The 23,340-nt window shown below is 41.3% G+C and overlaps 1 protein-coding gene across 6 annotated transcripts in view; it reads left to right on the top strand.

Annotated features, from left to right (window-relative positions):
• Positions 1–23,340, top strand: part of LEF1 (lymphoid enhancer binding factor 1) — a 109,546-nt gene that overhangs the window by 37,653 nt on the left and 48,553 nt on the right. The gene's annotated exons all lie outside the window — the stretch shown is intronic.

Below are 23,340 nucleotides of genomic sequence, written 5' to 3' on the forward strand. Positions count from 1 at the left end.
TTCGCAAAAGTATCTCTCAGAGGCTATGATTACACTACAGCGCTCTGTCAACAGAAGTCACTGTTGGGAGAGTTTTCCCAATAAAACTGTTGACAGAGTGTGGTCACATACAAAAGCCAATCAAGAGAGCTCTTAGCTCTGTTGATGAAGCGGCCAGTCTGCCCAGCTGCTCTCTCAACGAAACAGGCAGCCGAAAGCGCAGCAGACAGGGCTGCCCTTTGTTTAGATGTCCTGTCTGTCAAGAAAAGGCCCCCCAGAGTGGCCACAGCAGTGTTACGGCTCAAAGCTCTGGGGCAGAATGCTGCTGGCAAAAGTACTGTGTTTTTCCCGGATACTGTTAACCAAATGTATTTTGTGTGTGCACGCTCCACGAGTTTTGTTGACAAAACCACTGTTTTGCCAGCAAAACTTGCTAGTGTAACCATAGCCTTAGAGCATCTCTAAGCAGACACCTTGCCTTCCTCTTCCTCCCGCCCCACTTTGTCTTGAATTAAAAATGACAGAACCCATCACTCCTCGGTCCCTGGCTCAAATCTGGCTAACACTGATAGTAGCAATTGAAATGGTTAGTGGGTAGTGATTGTCACTCACTGTCCCAGGGGCTAGCAGCCCCTGGCATAGGTGCCAAGAGTGGCATGTGAGCCATTTTCATAGGCACACAAGGCGGGAGCTCAGTCCTATGCCCCTGCCCCATGCATCCAGGAGCTTGCTCAAAGCCATGCTGCCTGTGGGTTAACAAAAGACCAGCTAATGCTACCAACCAACCCTTAAATGTTAAAGCGCTGAATCTGAAGTTATTTATTAATGAAGTTGCTGTAAGTCAGACTTTTAGTGACTTGAAAAAGTGCCACGAGCACTTGGACCATACATAGAAGTCAAAAGGCCAAATTTCAGCATTCTGCCTTGGAAAGGTTGCTGATCCCTGGACTATGCAGTCCTTAGCACAATGGGGGTCTGTCTTGACTAGCTGCTAGTTTACCACAATGTCTTGGTATGTGACAGCTAGGCATTGACCTATTGGAAATGAGTAGGTCTCAAGACAGTTTTATAATGCACATTTTAAAAACAAAAAACAGCCAAAGACAGTGAAAGCTGAGAATTCAGTCTGTGGAGAAACATGTTGTCTGAACCCCTGGCTTTCTGTATCGTAGACTCCTTTCCTTCATAAAAGAGGTCTAGGAGACCTGGTGACAAGTTTTGAACTGTATGCTGTTGCCCCTAAAGGTGGTCCCTCTGGGTTCATGTCAGGTCACTACTTTGGCAGGGAAACAAGGAAAAACTTACACTGGATTTAAGTCTTGAAGCCTGTTTAGCTGGCACTTTTATGAATTGCACCTCTCCATCTCTGTTCTTATGGTTTGTTTTCTATCTTTGTATTTAATAATTGTCTTAGTTTTGTTGCTGCTCTCCCCTGCGGGAACGGAGCTTCCACGCTTGTGACTTCTGATCACTCATCAGTCACTTCTTGTTTTTCCCACAGGCAATCAAATATCTCTAGCTTTCTGTGCTACTTAAAATATCTTTTTTTGTCAAAACAAAATATGTAGGGGATGAGATGAGAAAAAGCATGGTACCCAATTGCCAATCATAACACTTTCTCACATGTTCATCTTTTTAAAAATTGGTCTGGGTTTTACATTTTCTTTCCTTTTTTCTTTTCTTTATGCATTTATTTTTATTTCTCTCTCTCTCTCTCTCTTTCAAATGTCAGTCCAACTAAGACCTTTTATGTGGTAAACTTTTTAACCTGGAACAAATGAAAGAGTAAACAGAAATCCTGAACCCTTAAACTCCTTGTGGTTGCAATGACACTGCTTTAATGTGTAGAATAAACGTGAGAATCCAGATATAGTGATGGGCTAGAAGTGAGAGAATCTTTTAAAGCAAGAATATCCCTGATTGAAGATGATTATTTTGTGACCTCCTGTAGCTGTGTGTGATATGAATAGAAAAATAAAATAAAAAATCTTTAGCTGTTTAATGCCTTAAAAAGCTGTTTTAGCACATGCTAATTTTTTGTCTGAGAAATTGTTTTGCAATGTGCTTCTCTCAATATACTGCTTCTCTTTTTTTCCCCCAGAGGCTACTATGGCCTTTGTATATAAACTACTAAGGAGGAAAGAAGTTGTGATGAAAATCACCCATCGTTCTTGCATATTACAGTGAAGGTGTTAATTGCATAAAAAATTGAAAGAGCCATTTGTATTGGGAGGATAACAGTGAACCTCAGATTTTTTTTAAAAAGCATAATTTTATATTTGTAATGTTTCTAAGAGTTTTGTATGGTTAACATTTTGGTTTGCAATTTATTAACATTAGCAGTGGTCTGTATAAAACAGAAGTACATCCAACCACTTTGATTACTGTAGACGCAAATTGAAAAATGACACATGGCAAAAAGACCTTGCATTGTTCATATGCCAGACAGGGGTACACAGGGTTACTTTACAGTGACCAAAAGTAAGAACTGTTTGAAGAGTTTTAAAAAATTTTAATTTTTTTCTCATTATAAATTTAAAAAGGCAGCTCTAGAATAAGAAATTAAGCTTAGTAACAGACAAGAAAGTCGGTCCTACATCGATTGTAATAGGCATCCGGTGTGTGGTGCATGCCAACAGCTTGTTAAGCCCTTTGGCTACCTGGAGGAAGTTGCTCAGTTGTAACAGAATGAATTGACTGGATTGGGGCGGGCTAAGTTCTGGAGAAGCACTGCTTCAATCTCAGCCACTGTGAAGTTGGTTCATGCCTCTCGGTGCTTGCTGTGGCAGATCGTGGCCTAGCATGCAGGCATGGCACGTACAGCACTCAAGCCGCAGGAGTGGACAGCTGCTAGCCGTGAGAAGTCAGGGCTTCTGAGGCTCAGTCCATGCCTGATATGATCCTTAGTTAATGGATTTGTCATGGGTCCTCTGGACCTGTTTTTCCTGCCTGGAAAAACAGCTTGGCTCCTGGTGATGACCAGTTTTCCCTCTAATTCTTTTCCCCTCTCTGAACAAATTTTTTCCTGTGATGTGCACTGTGGCATTTTGTGGATGTGCATCCCCAATAGAAACACATGCTGCCCACTGTGGGTGGCCATAGGTGCTCTGCTAATCCGGTGGGTGGCATCTGAAAGTCTCCTGGGCAGGTTCCCAAGTGCTCATCTTGGAGGGAGCAGTGGTGATGACTGAATATACTTTAGTGCCCATCCATACACTCTGTATACCCCAATAAGTCCTGTGAGAGAGATGGTCTGTCAGCCATGGTTTGCGTTTTTTCTTAGCATTGTCAAGGCCTAAGTACAGAAGAGTGTTTTGTTACAGGCCTGAGGTACAGTTGGGCTTCTCTGTAAAACCTAAGTTAACAGTGACTAGAAAAGCAGTTCAGATCAAGCTCAGAGTTAATACTCCTAAGCATTCTTCAGGAGGGTGGTACATAGCAAATTAGATGGAATCCTACAGCACAGTTAAGTGGTGCTAAGATCATTTAAAAGACATTGTGGTTTCAGTAACACTGAGAAAGAAAGAGAGTGGAAGCTTGCACTTTCCAAAGGACTATAAAATTGAGTTATTGAGTACTGAAACTGTGTAACATTTCGTAATTAAGCTGATAAATCCATGGAAATGTATTCTCAGTAATGCTTGGCGAATCTCAAACACTTAGCAGGTCAGCATTCGGATACCCATCCAAACTGAACTACCGAATTGTTACGCAAATCTCTCTATTCGCTCCTTGCTTAGCATTTGGGGACTCGCAAAAACTGTGATCTTTGCCACAAGATTGGTGTCCCCATGCAGGACATATCAAACGCAGTCTGCTCCTGCACATAGATCAAGAGAGAGAAGGTGCACATGTACTCATGCATGTGAATCCTCCTCAGGACCCTTCTTTCCCCTTTCCTCTCCCCTCTTCCCTGTGCAAACAAAATCATGGGTCTGCTCAGTGTGTGGTGGGGATGTTCAGTGCTTGGCTGATACAGAAAACTCACTCTACTTTACATGTAAAATGACAATGTTAATACAGTAGTCTCCGAACACCACTCCAGGTGTTCTCTTCTGCAAGATCCTGAGTGTTTTGACCCTAGTCCAGGCAAGCACGTAGGCACAAACTTAACTTTAAGCAAGTTAATTTTAAATTTAATCAAATTTTATTATATATATAATATATACCATATATTAATCATATATAATAATACAATAATATATTAATTCATCATAAATGTAGACCCTCCTCTGGAACCCCCACTCATGCATTTGACGAAGCAGGTCTTTGCCCACGAAAGCTTATGCTCCAAAATATCTGTTAGTCTATAAGGTGCCACAAGACTTCTTGCTATTAATCCTATTGACTTCCCTTACTATTTTCCATCAGCCTTTCCTGTTATTACATGTGGCAGAGAGGTGGTATGTTGACACTGGTAAAAGTATTGGTTTCTAGGATATAGCCACCTAGCTTGGGGTTCAGTTATTCTTTCACTTGGCACCAGCTGAGGTTATCAGTCAGAGTCGGTTACCATACTTACTGGGCGGAGGTGTTTTACAAATCATCTTCTACGTGTAGTATGAATTCTCTTTAGATATAAAATGCTTAAACTCTTCCAAATTATTCTTGTTCTTCTCTTTATGAACATAATTAAGATGTAGTTACAGATCAAAACAAATCTGCATCTTATTCTTGTCTCAGTTGAATTATGGGCTCTTTTTAGGATTAACATATTTCCCAAAGAGGAAACAGGAAACAAGTAACTTGTGCGAGGCTCCTCCCTTGGTATTCTTTGTGCTTTATGACATCCTGTTTTGTCCAGAACAATCCCTTTTAGAAGCCCTGTCTTGGCCATCTGACATTTTTGGCAAAAGTGGGTATTTGTCCCATTCAGTCCAGCTGCCAAGAGCAAATGGGACAAATTACCTGCTTTTGCCAAAAAGGTCAGATGGCGCTGTGCTGGCAAAATTGAATGTCTGAGCACCCTGATAGAAAAGTCCTGTTCTCAAATGCCACATAATGTCAATGGGTTTTTGCAATTTTTGTAAATTCTTGTATAATTTAGTGGCAAATTAATCCTGGCAATAAAATTCTGCAGAAAAACTGAAATTACCTATCGAAAAGAGAATTCTTTAATAGAGTATCTTCAGTAAGCCTCTGTTGGGTTAATTTATGTCAAATTCTGTAGAACGATTCTATAGAAGACAACAATAACTTCAAGTACTTCCAGATGTTACCTCCAGTTCTGTTGCAACTTGCATTATCAATCTTAATGAAGCTTTAGTAGGCAGACTGCTTCTGCTTTTGGTGGTGTTATACTGTTAGAGGGTTTGGTGTTTTTTTTTCCAGTTTAAAATGAATATTTTATGTAAAGCCATTGGGCCATCTTGACCATATCCTATGATGGATGTCTAATGAGGTGACTTTTTAACCTCCAATAAATGGTATTGTCTGCACTGATGTATGCTAAGACTTGATGTGTTAAATCTTCAGTCATTAGCAGACTCCATCAACAGAGAAGTCAAATCACTTAGAGCTGAGACTTAAGATAGGTTTTTTTTAAACCCAAATTTGCATGTTATTGGATAAATCTGTTAATAAGATTTAACTAGACTGAAAGTTGGTTTAATAAACTTTCTTTTTCTCTAAGTTTTATGCAGGGTCAGTGTCTAGAGAAGTCTTGATTTTCAGTATGCTGGCTCTCCGATACCCTTCTTCCCTTCATATATTGCATGACCTGTCTATTCACTACATTAAACGTGATCCTGAGACTTGGGAGACTGCACAATATAATCAGGACTCTGTGTACTTTGCTTCAAGCAGATGTGGATTTTGTGGCAGAGCAGGTGTAGAAGATAAATGACCACTGCCTGCTTGCACCTTGTTGGAGTTAGCAACAGTGTGGAGTGGGGGAAAAGGTCCTACCCTCCTATTACATCATGAGCTTTTACATGTTTCAGTTTCTTTGGGGAAGAGACTGTCCTGTGTTTATAAAGTGCCTAGCAAAACAGGGCTCAAACTTGGTTGTCATCTAGGAGTTTTACTGCAACATACAATGTTCAATAGCATTCTGGGAAAGCAGACTTGGTAAAAGCAAGTCTAATCACTGAGCAGCTGCTAACGTGAGCAGTTTGTGCCTTTGGTCTTGGTGTGTGTGTGTGTTGATCTCTAGAAGCATTATTACCTCCAATATAAGAATTAGGCTATGTCCGCTCTTGCAGAGTTTTTCTGTTGTCACCTTCACTAATGATGGGGATAATAGGGAATGGGTAAAAGGAAAACACTAGTTTGTGTATTCACTTACTACCAGGTGTCAGCGAGAGTGTTTACATTTGCAGCACTTCCATCTCTGCTCAGAGCAGTTCCCTGAAGGCAGCTATCCTACAGTGCAGCTCTTGTGGGGGGAGGGGTTATAAAAGGGTATACTGAATCCCGGCACAGCCCTCCTCCCCAGAAAGTAGTTCAATATTACTCCAAGCAAGGGATCATTTACCTTGGAGTAGGTATTGACACCTAGCCAGGTAAGTGAGCCCTTGCCAATAAATTAGGAAGAGTAGTTTGAGTTCCAAGGGGGCTTTACGGGGGGAAGGGTGGACTTCTGTTTACCTGACCTTAAAGCAGCAGAGGTGTTGGTTAGGGTGGCCATCTAGGCCCTATGGAATAGCCCAGGGGTCAGCACGCTGTCCAAGGTGGAGTGCCAAAATTTGACGTTTTGACCTCTCTGTACGGTCCAAGTGCCAGTGATACTTTTAAAAGTCACTAGTAATCATACTTACAACAGCTTCATAAATAAATAAATTGTAAAGCTCTGCATCTTAATTTAGGTGTTGGTAGCATTTGCTGGTCTTTTGTTAATCCATAGGCGGGATGGCTTTGAGCAAGCTCCCAGCTGCCTGCGGGACAAGGGGCAGGGCTGAGCACCTGCCTTGTGTTCCAATGAAAATCAGCTCCCATGCCACTCTTGGCACCTGTGCAGGGGGTTGCTGACCCTTGGAGTAGCCTGTGGAGGCTAAAAACTTTGTAAACAATTGGAACATGTCTTCACTTGTGTATCACCATTTAAGCACCACTAGTAAGAGCTGTATGGGTCTTGTGGAGGTAGTTTTCTTTTTGTGGGAGAACGTCTGAGTTATGCCACAAAAAGTCAAGGACCGGTGTAGACGCTCTCATGGTTTGTGTGGGGCAGAGGGGAAGAAAGGGACTTTTTCCCCCCTCTTTAAATGGTAAAAATAGGCATGTCCCAAGCGTATTTGGCTTATTGAGATCTCTTGGGCTTTAAGATTAAGTGATTCAGTCATGAAATAATACAAGGACTCTTCACAGCATCTTCGCACTACACTTAATAACGTACTAGCATAGCTTGTGTAGTTTTTCCTATTCTTTATGGCAAAAAGTTAGGTGCTCTTTAGTTTTCTGATTTTTAAAAAAAAAGTAATGAACGCATTTATTACTTTCAGGTGTTGCAGATATATAAATATAGTCTGTATAAACACCCCTCTGAATCACAAGAATTTTTGCAGTGTAAGCTGGGACAATCGGCAGAATTGGGGAATATTTCTAATTTCTGTGATCCTTACATTCTTGTTAATCCAAAAACTTGACAATTTGCTGTTAAGAAGGGGGGAAAATACATCATTACAGATTTCCAGTCCTGACTGTTCTAGCAATATTTATGTAACATAGCATTTATAACATCCTGGCTGTGCCTACACTAGCTCCAAACTTCGAAATGGCTATGTAAATGGCCATTTCGAAGTTTACTAATGAAGTGCTGAAATACATATTCAGCGCCTCATTAGCATGTGGCTGGTCGCGGCACTTCATAATTGACGCGGCTTGCCCCAACGGGGCTCTTTTCGAAAGGACCCCACCTACTTTGAAGTCCCCTTATTCCCATCTGCTCATAGGAATAAGGGGACTTCGAAGTAGGCAGGGTCCTTTCAAAAGAGTCCCGTTGGGACGAGCCGCATCAATTTCGAAGTGCCGTGGCCGCCCGCATGCTAATGAAGTGCTGAATATGCATTTCAGCACTTCATTAATAAACTTCGAAATGGCCATTTGAATGGCCATTTTGAAGTTTGGGGCTAGTGTAGACGTAGCCCCTCTGTTGTAAATTTAAATGTCAGCTTGTAAAATAAATGACCAAAGTACGTACGTGTCATTTTACATTTTTGCTTGCTTGTTCCACATGATCCAGTAATCTGCAAAGGAATGCCTAGCCATCAATGCAAATTAGCAGAATCTTGCCACATTCATCTTTATACCCCCCAGTGTTGTAATACCATATCACTGTAAGACACTAGGAATTTCATAGGAAGTCCTCTTATTGTCTTAACGTGACTTGTCTGTTGCTGTACCAGCTTCTAGAACGTCAGGCCTCTTTGGAAAGATTGGGCAGATATGAAAGGGTCTATAAGCAATAGAGCACACTACCATCCCAAACTTGCTATTGAGCCCAGGGTTCCTAAATTTCCACATTCCTCTGCTGTAAGCAAATAGCTGTGAAATCCTCTGATAGTGGCTCCTCCATATGGAGGTCAAAACCCTGCTACTGCTACCAGTTGGTCTTTTTCTCAATCGTCGTAAGACTATGTTGCAGATCTAAGGATACAGACACTGCTGAAAATCCAACTTGAGGGTTAAAAAGATTTCATATAACTCCGCTTTCTTTTTTTAAAAGGAAAAGACAGTAAAATTTGTTCAGAACAATAAAGTTTCAAAGTCAAACTCGATCTCTCAAATGACAAAAAGTTGAGATTCCCAGTGAGTCCTCTTGAAAGAGGTGTGTGAAATGTACTTGAAGACTCTTCTAACATGCATGCAAGGGTTGAATTAAGGGTGAATGGACACTAATTTTGACATTTCCTGACTTGAGTGCTTGACTCTGCAACCTTGATTTTTTTAACATAGTTATATTACAAAAGACATCAAAAACTATGTTAAGACTAGACAGAACTAAAGGAATTGCTAGTGAAGAATGCTGATTTTTAAATAAATGTGTTCATGCCGCATCGCAGTTCTTGGAAAATAATGTTATATGCTGAAAATAAAAGATAAATACTTAGACAACAGGACTGTTTGTAATAAGTGATGTATTGACCATTTAAATACATATCTTGTCTAGCAAATGAATGTCCCATTGATTGCACTGCTCAAGTGCCTTGTATCTTTGTCAACATTGCATTCCTTTGTACTACTTCATTTTAAAACGATCAGAACTTCCAAAGTTCTGTGAGTAAGCTCATAGCTTATTAATTGTGATGTTAGTTGGTCTTGTGGCCTTTGATAGAAGTGCCTGTTGTAGTTCAAGCTTTTGTGTTCTGCAGTAGACAGGTTTTGCCTATTCTGGAATACTGAAGAACAAGTCAATTTTTTGTGTCTCAAGTGCATAAGAACAGTTGACATGAGAAGAGATGTCTAATCAAGGTGTTTTAAAACTTTTTATTATTAAAAACACTCATTGAACTCCACTGCTTACTGAAAACAGGGTGTAAGCCATGTCTCCTGTGCCTTTTTAACGTCAGTTCAAAATAAATATATCTGAAATAGTCTTGCTCCGCCCTATTCCCAACTAGATGTCATCCCATAAAACCAAAGACGGACAGTGGTAATTACTAAAGGGCACGAACTTATTTATAATAATCCTTTACAGGCCACCTTTCTGTAATTTTGGTGTTTCTCTGTGATACACAATATGAACCAATTAGTAGCTATTCTAAAGTGGACTACTAGATGGTGTTTATTCTCAGCCTTTATCAACTCACTTTTCATGGTTTTTCATTTTCCCCCTCTTCACTCTTTGTTTAGTGCCCCTAGGCTTGCTCCCATGCTTCATTTAGGCCAAGTCTACCCTGGACATTAAAGTCAATTTGTTGATAGAATCGACTTATCTACAATTGACTCACCTGGCCATCCTCACAGAGGGAAGTTGGTGGGAGAATATCTCCTATCGACCTCCCTTACTTCTCTCACTATTAAGGCATACAGGAGTCGACTGCCAACCCAGGTGTGTGAAGTTGAACCCTGGAAGATCCATGTAGGATAGACATACCCTTACTGTGAAGTATGCTAACTAAAGAGAATGAGCCTCTTTTTGCAGTCTGGCTTGGACATCAGAGTCTTGCTCCTCCTGCTTTTTTGTTGTCTTAATTTTCTAGTTCTTCAGTCCATTATTTTTATGCTTAAAACTGTGATTTGCGTGCTGGTCTGTCCCCATGGCCAAGGCGTTACAAACTCCATTCAGCCTGACTTTAAATATACCTAACCGTGAAGCATACCAACAGCAAGCCAGTTCAAAGCTTCTTATCTAACCCACCTCATGTCACTCTGTGTGCACACCCAGTGGTTTCTCATCCTTTTTCAACTGGCTCTGCTGGGCTTACCCTCTCTGTGATACAGTAATTTTTAGCAGCAAAACACATAACAAGATCCAGTGCTTGATAACTGAAGCGAGACATATTCAGACTAGTAATAAGGTGCACTCTATTTAACTGTGGAGGCAATTAACCGTTTGAACAGTTTAGTTTGCAACATGGTGGAGTCTTCAAACTTGAAGTCTTTTAAAATAAAGATGGGATAGGTTCTCTTTCTGAAATATGTGATATAGCTCCAAGAGAAGTTATGGGTTGTAGCCTGCGTTATACTGGAATTGAGACTAAATGATTTTACTGGTCCCTTCCAGCTTTGAAATGTACACACTGATTGTTCCAAAATACAGGCGTAGGATTTTTCCCTCCAAACTGTCCCACAGCCTGCCTTTCTTGCCACCCTAACTTCCCCTCACACCCATTATTCTGGCGGGGGAGGGGGTCTTTCCCAGCCTCTTTATTCACATGTATTCCCCCTGCCCCCAGCATTTCTGTCTGTCTTTCTTGTGTGCCCCCTTAGTGCATTGGATGACTGGTAAAAGCATCTGTTTGGCTCTTGCTGCTGCCCCAGCTTGTCGTCCCATGTGTTGCAACTATGGCCAGCTGCTACGGAGCTGCTCAGGAGCTGGAGGACAGCTAGAAGACAGAACAAGCTCCTTTAAATTAATTACCAGCTGCTTTCTTGTGCTTCCTAGCAACACAGTTTTCTGCAGCAAGGTAGAGATTTTTAGCATGTTTCCCTGCCCGGATTGCTCTGGCTTTGGCTCTGGCTCTGAAGTTTGGTCTCCCCAGCCCCCGCCCCCCCCCGACTTGTTTCTCTTGGTTTCCCATCCCATTGCAGCTCCTATCCTGTCTTGCATAAAGCTCCAAACAGAGAGTAATATTGAACGTGCAGCACTTAATTTACAAAATGAGCTGTTAGCTCTTTTGCATGAAGAGAATTACAACACCCTCACAACTTCCTCTGCATAAGAATATAGGATTTGCTATAATACCATTTCAGACCACTTCATTTGTCCAAGTTGTACCTGCCTTTATAATGAATTCTTAATTCAGAGGACATCACCTCCTTCCCCCCCACCCCCTAAACTTACCTAGCTGCCTGCAAGGGGGTGGAGAAGGAAGGAATTCCTTTCTGACATCTACAGGTGATCAGTTTAGCCCCTAAAGCATGAGATCTGATTACTATCAGTTGTCATAAAACTAACCAACCCCTTATTTCAGAGTGACTGCAGTATTTGACTCTCCTCTCCTGTAGTAGCAAATACACGGAAACACAAACATTTTCCTTTCTAGTTATGCCTTTAGTTCTACACGTACATTAAGTGGCTTTTTGTCATTTTATAAATAGGTCCCTACCAAGTTTATGCTCCATTTTTGGTCAATTTTACAGTGAGAGGATTTTAAAAATGGTAAATTTATGATTTTGGTGGTTTAAATCTGAATTTTCATAGTGATGTAATTATATAGGGGTTCAGTCCTAAAAAGTGTGTGTGTGGTTCAAGGGAGGGGTTCAAGTTTATTGTAAGGGAGTTTACTGATACCCTTACTTCTGTGCTGCTCCTGGCGGTGGTGCTACTGGCAGAGCTAGGGGTGCCAGCCAGGAGCCCAGCTCTGAAGGCAGAGCTACTGCCAATAGAAGTGCAGAAGTAAGGATGACATAATAGGGTATTGCCGTCCTTACTTCTGTGCTGCTGCTGGTGGGCGGCTGTCTTCAGCGCTGGGTGGATGGCCATCAGCCTCCCAGCTCTGAAGGCAGTGCAGAAATAACTATGGCAGTACCGCAACCACCTAAAATAACCTTTGGTCTCCCTACAACTCCCTTTTTTGGGCAGGACCCCCTCCCAATTGAAGAAACACTGGTGCCCTTCTGAAATCTGGTAAACAGGGTAAAAGCACACAGAAGGCCAGATTTCACAGCGGTAGACCAGCTTTCACAGTCTGATACATTTTTCATGGTTTTGAATTCAGTAGGGGTCTAGTTATAAAGCAAAACAAAAAGAGGTTCTGGTCAGTTTTTACAATGACTTCCACAGTTTTCAATACCTGCCAGGGGCTCCAGGAGACTCTTCCTTTACTGGATATCGTAACTTAATTTCTTGTGGCTGCCCTTTACATTAGTTCTTGCTGTGTTACTAATCATCTTTGTTGCCCTTGTGTGGTCCTCTTCATTTTTGCTGCCTCTTACTTAGGGTCAGGTGGATCAAAAACCAATGCAGTAATTCAGAGACTGTCCATACTTTTTGAGTATATCACTAATTTCTACTGGGTCTCTTCAAAATAATCTCTGTATGTGAGCCGAAGGGTCCTTATTCTGCTGGCACCTAGAGGAGGATACTTAGTGTTCATTCCATAAAAAAAATTACCACTGTCGGTAAATGGTTTTTTAGGTGGGAGGAGGAAAAATAACTTGAACTTTAGATATCTCAAGCTTGCTATGCCTCTTCCAGGTTATCCTCAAAAAGCTACTGTTTAATACCTGCCAGAATGTGATGAGTTACAATTACAGTTCTGTGCTACTGATCAGTCTGTTATACTTACATGTAGCTAGTAACAGAGAGGGAGCCGTGCTAGTCTATACACTATCAAAACAAAAAGCAGTCAAGTAGCACTTTAAAGACTAGCAAAATAGTTTATTAGGTGAGCTTTCGTGGGACAGACCCGCTTCTTCAGACTATAGCCAGACCAGTATACTTGGCTCAGTCTAATTCTTGATCTTCCCCCACAACCTCTCCACTCTCTGATTTGCTCACCTTGATTATCTTTTTCTGATTTGTCCTCCTTGCTTACTGTTTTTGGTTCTCTGTGTCTTAAATATGGAGTTTGTTCTGGTCTGGCTATGGTCTGAAGAAGTGGGTCTGTCCCACGAAAGCTCACCTAATAAACTATTTTGCTAGTCTTTAAAGTGCTACTTGACTGTTTTTTGTTTTTACATGTAGCTAGTTTATGCTAAAACATGCTATTCTTGTTACCTGAGTCCTCTCCACCGGCCACACAGCCCATTTGTTCATTTCACCCACCTGTTAAAGTCTTGTTTCTGGCTGTAAAACCTTTTATGGCAATGGGAGCCTAACCCCCCCGAAGGTTTAGACTCCTTGCTTCTTACATTTATTGAAACAAAGAAACCAGTCTTCATATGCATAAACCTAAGAGTTTGCTAATCCCTTACAATTCAATCAGTGTTTGATGGGGAGATGGGGATTTCCCTTGCCTTTGGAGTTGCCCCTGTCTTGGTCTGCTAAATCCCCCTTGCCAAAAATATGTTTAATCTCAAATATGTCAGAAGAACACAACATTTGCTCTTGGAATTGCCTACAGAGTGACAGATATCTTCTCCCCCTCCTCCATATCTCTCAGGTGGGCAATCCCCTCCTACAGTATCTTTGCTTCTGTCTCTGGAAAGTTAAACACTTCCTAGGTTATCAATGCACTCAGGATAAAAATTTTAAAATATTTTTAAATAATAAAAATATTTGTTAGTTAAACTTCTTCCTTAGTGTTAAATATTGTCTTTAAAAAAAAAAAAAGCACCTCTGTTGCCGGGAAAAATTCATGTTTTTTTCCCCCTGAAAATGGTACTGAACATGAATTTGCTAGCAAGTCATGGCACTTCTCATTGATTAATTCGTTAAAAATTTTGGTGAGGGATCTAATTAATAGATTTCCAGGTCCTTTTGCACCTCTGTCTGCACCCCATTACACTCACAAAAATCATGTAACATAGTACTAGTATTTCACTGGCTATTGTTTCAGCTGTAATAATAACTTAGATTGCATAACATGCTTTGCTTGGGGGGAAAAAGAGAAAACAGATGATGTATGAAGTAGTGTATAGTTGCTGTGAAAAGCAGCATGGTCTGAAAGGTTCCAGTGCAACAGGGTCGGAGGGCAGGCAACAGAACAGGTGTACCACTATGTTCTGTCACTGTAGCAAGTTCATATGTTTGTATTAAATAACAGTATCTTCATCTCTCTTAATAGCAGCATGGAACAAATAGAGTGCAGATAGTATTTTAATAGTGGTTTCTAAAGTAACATAGGCAGGCTGTCTTGTACTCCTAAATCATTTTTATACTTCTAATTCGTTGAGACTTGTTACATTTGCCTGATGCCTCTGCATCCATCCAGCGGCTGAGGTTTAGAGCTATTTTAGCCTGGAGGCAGGGAACTAGTCAGAGTAATTACAATTGGTTGCACTTCAGAAACTTGTGTAGCTGAGATCAGGTCATGGAGCAGGTCAGCCTGCATCATGTCAGATGAAGGGCTTTGAGGATTCTTTGGAATGGTTTCAGACAAAGATTGGGATTAAAGTCCCTATAGGTTGCAAGTGTGTGTGTGTGCACGTGTGCAAAAACAATAAAATTCTAGAGGTGGGTCTCCACTACAAAGTTTTGTCGACAGAAGAGGCATTCTGTCAACAAAACTAAGGAACGTCCACACTACAAATGTGTTCTGTCTAGAATCTGTCAACAGAACGCAACTTTTTTCCCAGCAGAGTTATGTCTTGAAATTTTGAGACATAGCACCGCTGTAGACAAATTCTGTCAACAGAAGAATACTGTAGATGATTCGGGCAGCCCTCTGTCAACAGAGAGGGCTTCTGGTTCACTGGGCTGCCACTTTGCAGAGCTTCTAGTTGGCTGCTCTGTCAATAGAGGACTGGTCAGTCTGGTGGCTCTCCATCAACAGACTGTGTCAGCAGGGGAAGCCCCTATTAGGTGTGGACATGTTCTGTTGGCGAAACTCGGTCAGAGACTTCTGTAGAAAAAACTTGGTAGCATAGACCCTGCTTAGTTGTTTAGGTACTGCCCACAACAACAGAGGTAATCTCATGCATCTGATGAAGCAGATCTTTGCCCACAAAAGCTCATGCTCCAAAATATCTGTTAATCTATAAGGTGCCCCAGGACTCGTTGTTGTTCTTGAAGATAGAGACTAACATGGCTACCTCTCTGATAAAGGTAATCTAGTAACTTGATTTGACTCAGTCCTACTACTTTCTGTTTGTATGTATACATTTAACACCTGCCGTAAATACCATTGAAATGAATGGGAACAACAGCCTGAAGTTTACTCATCTTCTGTAGGGGCGTCACTCCACTTACTACCACAGTACTCTCCACTTCTTGATCACGGTGTTTGCATCACATATTGAATCTTAAACTCTTTTGTCACATTTTTAACTCCTCATTATCATGGATACGAGAGCCCTTTGGAATATTATTAATTTAATATCTCTCTCTCAGCACCCGGTGGAACAAATGTTTCCATGCAGCTCAGTGCAACTTTCGGACACAGCTTGACTCATTGCTAGTGTTAACCAAGAGACATTTTTGTGGCTCAGTCTTGGGCTTTTTATAGTTTTGCACACTTGTTGCACATAGGATATCTTACAGCTGCTGGCTCTCAAAGAAGCTTCAATTAATCATTTTTTCTTCGCAGACCTTTAAAAATAGAGTGAAAACTTAGGGTTTAAATTGAATCTAATATATGGCATAGTTATCTTCAGTCTTCTCAGATTAATTGATTTGAATGTATGCTTGAATGGTGTTGGAGTGCTCATCCAAAGAGATATATAGATATATAAAGAAAGTTAAAATTATGTCTGATTTTTTTTTTTCAAAATTGACTGCTTTTGGATATCCCAATTATTTGGTGCCCACCTTGAAACACTTTTAAATGCTTTCTTCAGAAAGTCCTGGGCATTCGCTGCTTGAAAATCAGATTCCTCTACAATGGCTCAATTTGGGCACCTAAGAAATAAGGCACCTAAAATCAGAGAGGGAGCCGTGTTAGCACGTATCTGCAAAAACAATGAGAAGTCCTATATCACCTTATAGACTAACAGATTTTTTTCTGGAGCCTAAGCTTTCATGGGCAAAGACCTGTTTCATCAGAACTTAGTCAGCTTAGTCAGGACTTCTCATTGTGTTTACGCCTTAAATCATTAGTCTCTCTTAAAAACTGCTTAGTTTCTTTTTGCAAATCTCACGTAGAATATATTTTCCTAAAGTCGTGTATACATTGGAGTGCTTGGTAATGTCACTACACTAGATTTCTTAAAATGTCTTGCACAGATAACCCCCCAGGAGTCTCTGAAAGAAAAAGCCATTAGCCAGGAAGCCTGTTTGCTGTTGTGTTATCTCTTTAAAAGATTTTCTGCTTTTGCTCATAATTTCATAATTTTTGAGCTTGCATTCTGGCTTCTTTTGTGCCTGTATTTATTATTTATTTATATTAAATTTGCTTTTTTTTTCACTTGTGAAATTAGTAGATGCGATTGTAATACTTTGAATTACATTAGGGCAATATTCAATCTTAAAGGTGACTAATAACTTTACCAGCAGCCTCCAAATGTCCAGGAGATGTCCCAGGATGTGAAAGGAGTTCAGCAGATGCACTTAAAGCTAAATGTTTTTTTTTTCTTCTTTATTTGTCAGGCCAGCTAGCTCTGCTGTGACCACTTGGTCTAGATTGCAAGCTCTCTGAAGCCGGGACTGTATCTTACCTGCTTATAAAGTATCTGGTATTCTATTAGCAGTGTGCTAGTAACAAATAATGTATATCATCCTGTGCAGTCACAGGTAATGGTAAAACTTCTATGAAGCATGGAAGTGGCCCAGAAAGGGTTCAGTAAATTCCAGTTATTAGTCATACATGACTATTCCCAAATGACATTCTTAAAAATCACACTGTGTGCCTGAGACAGTGTGTGCCAGCACCATGCTCTACTGGTGTTAGATTATCTGTTCTGTAACAACAGAGATGGGGCCAGTGACATGACTCTTTTCAGCCTAAAAGAGCAAGGATAATTTTTAGCTGTTCAGATGCGATTGTCCTCTTGAGCCTGATTAGGGAGGGCATGACTGGCGCACACACAGGTTAATGGGTTTCACTGTTCCTTTGTAGTTAACCTGCAGTTAATCTGGTATGACATTCCCATGACAAGGCAGTTTAAAGCATAAAACAGGTTTTTAGGTTTGCAAATCTGTGAATCTTTGCCTCTTTGAGACTTTATTATGAGTCATCATATGGGAGGGTAGCCTCCACGTTGTGCACAAAGATGACGTTATGTATGGGTCCTGTAACATTCTTTTAAACACCAGTCGGTAGGAATTGTTTTTTCAGTAAATCTGGACTGATTCCAGGCATGTAAGTTTTTTGGTACTCATTAACATACAAAAAATTGGGGCTAATAAACTTCCTTCAAATTCCATAAAAAATTTAAGTTCAACCGGATTTTTCCAGTACTGTGATGAAATGGGTATTTGTATAAACAGACATCAACATGCTTAGCTATTTGCTTTTCCCCAAATATATAGGCTTCAGTCTGTTTATATTAAGTGTGCGAGTTGTGTGAGGAGCCACTTCAATATATGTATGACTCTCTATTAAAAGACAATTTTTTGAGAAGAACTGCATCCTTTTTGGCACAGGTAGAACCTCTCTAGTCTAGCACCCTCGGGACCCGACCAGTGCTGAATGAGAGAATTTGTCAAACCACAGGAGGTCAATATTGTCTAGCAGCTTTACCAACACTTCCAGTGCTTACTGGGTTCTTAGAAGACAGGGGTAAATTACAACTAACAAAAGCACAGAACAGTGAGAACCAGGGCTGGTCGTTCTGAACAAACTTTATGGGACCATGGGAGACTTGACAATACTCATGGACAGTGGATATCTGGCTAGTTAAAATCATACCAGATTACAGATGTTGCCAGATACGAAAGTGCCAGATTAGAGAGGTTCAGCCTGCATTGTATCCGAACATAGCATTTCAAATGCAAAATCTTTTATAGGAACAGTCCTGCTAGTTTACCAGAAAAGGTGGTCCATAGTCATGCAAATAGTTCCATTATCTTCAGTGGGACTCATCAAATGATTTAAGGGAGTACAGTCTTAAGTTTGTACAATATATCTTTCATCCGAAATAATTTAAAAACATAAATATCACACCAATATAAAATGTAAACCTCAAAACTTGCGTGTAGTGGCAGAGGGTTTTTTTTTTAAGAATAGTCAGTGAATGCATACTGAAGGATGTACAAAACATGGAACGCCTATTGTTCGTATTTCATGGAGCTTACACTGTTCCTGACTGAAACTGTGAGAGGCTCTAAGTTCAGATCTCTTTGAATTGCTCTTTTGCAGTAAAATATATATTACATTATAGAATAATGGGGAAAGACTGATGTGCACAGTCTCTAGTGCAGACTGATACAGGAAACCAAGCTTTAAAATGAATGGAGATTGGTTTCCTTTATCAAGCTGTATAAGAAAAGAAAAACAAATTATTTGGTTTTTGTTTTTTTTTTCCTCTCCTACTCTGCATGACCTAGATTGTGACCACAGCTTCTGATGCTCACCAGTCCAACATCCTGTTATCATTGGCTCTGGACTAGAAAGTGCCATTACTCAACACGTTTTAGCTAGTCATCTCTTTTGTATAGCCTTTTAAAAGAATCTGTGTTTCCCCTTTCTATTCCCCTCCCTCTAACTGTGTCTCATCACATGATACATGAATAAAACCCACTTGGGAAAAAGAGAGCTTCTAGGTGAAAAATGTGAGCAGGATTAATTGCAGTTAACCACAAAACTAAGTGATAACACTACACGATGCAAACCCTGCTTGACTTGGCAACAACTTATCTAGTATTCTTCTGTTAGATTGGTTATGTGGGGGGCAGGGGGGCAGCGTATAATGAGAAAATGGCATGAAAGATAACTGATATTTGCAATAAATTTTCAAATACCCTCTCTGTGTATGGGTAAGCTGTGCTTGGTTGACTCCACTTCCCTCTCCTTAGAAACCCGTACCTATTGTTGTCCTCCCTCAGGAATTTCAGCAGAGGGGAGGCAACTCTGACATTGATCAGAGCTCCATAAGAACCCTTTTGGGGAACATCTGCAGGGCAAGAATTGGCCTCTTCAGAAGTCACCAGTGAACCCACTCATATCAAGGGATACCCAAAGAATCTACCGCAATATACAGTGTAGACATGTCCCAATCCCAAGCAAAATACACAGAACTGAAAAAGGCCCTTTCCTATCCTGGTGAAAGCATCTATGTGGGGGGTAGTAGTGGCATAACTATATCAGCGTACACTCGTACATGTTGTTCTGAATCTTTTCTCCCCATTTAGCCAAGGTCTGTTTGACTGCGTGGCCCAGTCCATTACATCAGCAGGGGCAGAAGACTCTGTCTTCTTCAGCAGAATGAAGGTTTTGAGTGATGTGCACTGCTTTCCTCCCCTCCCTTCTGAGTAGATTTTCAGCCATAAGGGCCATGTCCCAGAGGACTCAGGGATGGGCCTTAAGATTGAGGGAAATGAGTGAGTAAAGCGCATTGTCACTTTTTCCTTAGTGCCAGACTTGCAAAAGGCTTTTCATGAAAGTCAAGCCCAGATGTAATCCCTTTCCCCGAACGAGCTTGGGGATGTGAGCATTCCTCAGTGATCATCAGAATAATATGGATAAAATGCTCTTAAAAGTCAAAATGGAAACTAAATATGAAACTTGCCATGCAGGGTTTGATTCCATGCTCCAGCTTTGAAATGGAACCTAAAGATAGGTAGAATAGGGTTCGTCTTTGCTACTTTCCAGTAAATTAATCTGACTCTAGATGGTCTCATGCACGGCCACTACCAGAAATGCAACATGTGGGAAACAGTGACTTGAAAGAGAATCTGTGCTTGGATCAGCAAATTATGATCACGTTTTGACCTGGTACCTCTGGGAACGTTAGACTTCCAAGAATATCCATTGGGTCTCATTTTCTGTTCATTAGAGAGCTGGACTGAGAGGCCTAAAGAGAATTTCCCTGTTTTTTAGGACAGTAATGGCACAAGCAATAGTAATTAAGATGACTTCCCCACCATCCCGTAACCAGTATGTCTGGTCCATCATATGCAAGGTCAAGTCTCTCAGAAAGAGAGGGATCGTTCAGTTCTTGGGGCCATTGCCATATATGCCAGCTAAGGGGTTGTTGGCATAGACAGCTGTTCAGTAGGAAGTGGTCTGATGCCACCATTCCTTCAGAAACTACTACAGGTTGGACCTTCATGATCTGGAGCCATCAGACCTGACTGGTCCCAGATGAGAGAGTTTGCCAGATAAGAGGAGGTCAATTCTGACCCTTTTACTGTAGGACTCTGGGTTCTCCCAGGGTCCGTTAGCAGATCAGGCTGGTCTCCCTTCTGGGCTCTATGCTCCTGGCACAGCTCCATTGCCGGATCCGATCACTGGTTTGGCCCGCCTTCTGCTCTGCTCCTGATCCCAACCCCAGCCTGTCTCCCAGTCACCAGTGGCCCAGCAGCAGGTCTACTCGCTGCCAGAGTTCTGATTCTGGAGTACTCTGTTCTAGCAACGTCCATGATCCAGCCAGAGCAGAGGGGTCACTGCTCCAGAGAGGGTGCTAGGTAAACAAAATGCTCTACCTGCTCTCAACACTTAAAAGCACCACGTTAGCTGGTATGCCGACGGGACAACCTTCTGTCTGTGGTATGTTAAGTAAGATGTTCACATAAGTCACCAGTATACTAAAGATCTAGATGGAGGATAGAAGGAAGAACTAACTAAAAGCATAAATCAGAGATGTCCAATAGAAGTTCAAGGATCATCGCCCCTGCCCCTAGCCAAACGGCTGGTGACTCAGGCCGTGCTAGGCCACAGCTGCCAGGGCCACACAGCTCCAGTCCAGAGCTGCAGGAGCAGCCACCGCTACACCATGTGCTTGTCCCACCAAGTGGTGGGGTGAGTGGGCGGAGGGCGCTTCATGTGTGTGACTCTGAGGAGCCACATTTCACCACACCATGGTGTCCAGTTCACCACATGTGGCGAGTAGGATGTGTATTGGACACCGCGGGCATAAGTAGATAGTATCTAAAACTCATTCTTGAGGAACCCAGCTGCCATAAAACATGCAGACTAATTAAACTCAACATGGTACAAAAGGTTAGTTACCACACTTGATCGATACCGGGTGATGATGTGTGTGACCTAAACACACCTACCACCCACGGTACACTGATTATTATAGCTAAAATAACTGATTGGAGAACACAGATCTTGCAGCTAAAGATTGAGAGGTGATTTGTAAACCATCTGAAATTTGCTGGTACCTGTTTTAATTAATTTTTACCAAAAGGAGTGAGGAACAGCCGTCTCAGCTATCGCCTATAGAATGGAACTCGCACGTAGTATTGAAAATTCACATTGTTTCTATTATTTGGTCATAAAAATGGACCTATTGCTTGTTGGCTTTAAAACACCTACTATTGCTGCTTCCTCTCTCCCTCTTGCAAAATATAAGACAAGGCCAAAGCTTAAATTAAAACCCTCAGGTTCTTATCTCCTTCCTACAGGAAAGCAAATCTGTGTTGAAAACCGTAAAATTAAGAGGAGAGCAAGGATAGCATAATTTAGCAAAATATCATGGCACTAGATTCTGAGCTATATGACTGGAGGGATAGGTCAGACATTAAGAAGATACTGCCTGCTAATGCAAGTTCCTTAAGGTGGTGCTCTGAAAACAAGGAAAGCAGAAAAATACTGTACTGGCTCCCAGCCACTCTCCTCCGTGCACTTTTATAATTTTTTTTTTAAATTAGCCATCCTCTTAATGCTTCTAGTTTTAGACGTGAGAAGGAAATTCATGATATATAGTCCTAAGATCTACTATTATGACAGGAGTTGCATATTGGGATTCAAATGAAATTCATTTCAATGGGCTCTTACCATTTTTTCACCTCTTAAATCCAAATATTTGGCAATCTGGGTCCCTGTTAGGCTTTGAGAACATTTTTGTCTACTTTCTTTATTTTTAATTAAAAACCTCTGTTTGTGGCATAGTTGCTTTTGCTGGGGGGCATCACGCAGAATGACGGGGTAGAAATGGTGAATAATATTATCTGTTACATGCTGGGATTACTACAGTATAGGCCTGCTGTGAAAAACGAGGAGTGATTAAAATACAGAAAAACAGGCATCATGCAAATGACATGGTTGGGTTTTCTAGTTCCGTTGATAGGAGCTGGGGATAATGCGTTGGACTGTGAGAATTACTGCTGGTGATACTTCTTTAGTTCCAGGTCCCTCTTCAATGTATCAATCACTTTTGGTTTTAATGGCTGTGTCTGTTTTGTAGAAAATATTAAATACAAATGTATGTTTCAATCCATACCTTTTTCAGCACCCAGGTGGGAGCACAATAGAACAAGACTGGTTTTTCTCAGGTATTTTTAGCACTTTTCTGTTCTCTAGATTGGTATGTACTAGGTTTCTAAGCAGGAGAGGTCAGTGGGTGTGGGTGTGCTTTGTTCATATGCAGTGCTTTTTTTGTGCCAGTACTTGCCGGTACTGAGTACCGGCACCTCAGCAGCCCCAGCCATGGAATTGGCTTGTGGGGAGGCAGGGGAATGGGACGGGGTAGCTGTCGGAGTACAGACAATTCTTTACAGCTTAAATAATGCCCTTTATAGTGGATTGTTCTGTGTGCTAAGAACTGTTGGATTTGTTTAAAATGCGATTACTTTTTTTTTGGGGGGGGGTGGGAGAGGGGGCAGAAAGAAGTAATCTTAACAATAGCGCCAGCTGCGCTGGATATTTTCAGCAATATAGCACTGTATTGATGCATAAGAACCAGCCTGTGACTTCAAACAAAAATGACACTGATCAGACTGGCTTCGCTGTTCAAGGCCAAAAAAACGCAAACTGCAGTTAGTGGCGGTGAACTAAACCCTTAGTGCTTCCCCATAATTTCATTTCTGCTGTGTAGTTAATCCTATTCTGGTACTATGTGGAGAGCTTGACCTCTGCCTGCCCTCCTGCTAGCCAGCTCCTCCTTTTGCTTCTCCCTATAACCCCACTCCACTAGGTGTCCCAAAAGCAGCTGCTACTGTATATCTACCCAACCTGAGCCACTTCCTGGCTGTGGGTTAAACACCCTGTCTTTCTAGTCCACCCCAACAGTTGGCAGGCTACCATTACAAGCCTGACTGTCATGCCTCCTTCC

Source organism: Carettochelys insculpta, chromosome 4 (assembly GCF_033958435.1).
Source record: "Carettochelys insculpta isolate YL-2023 chromosome 4, ASM3395843v1, whole genome shotgun sequence".
Lineage (NCBI taxonomy): Eukaryota > Metazoa > Chordata > Testudines > Carettochelyidae > Carettochelys > Carettochelys insculpta.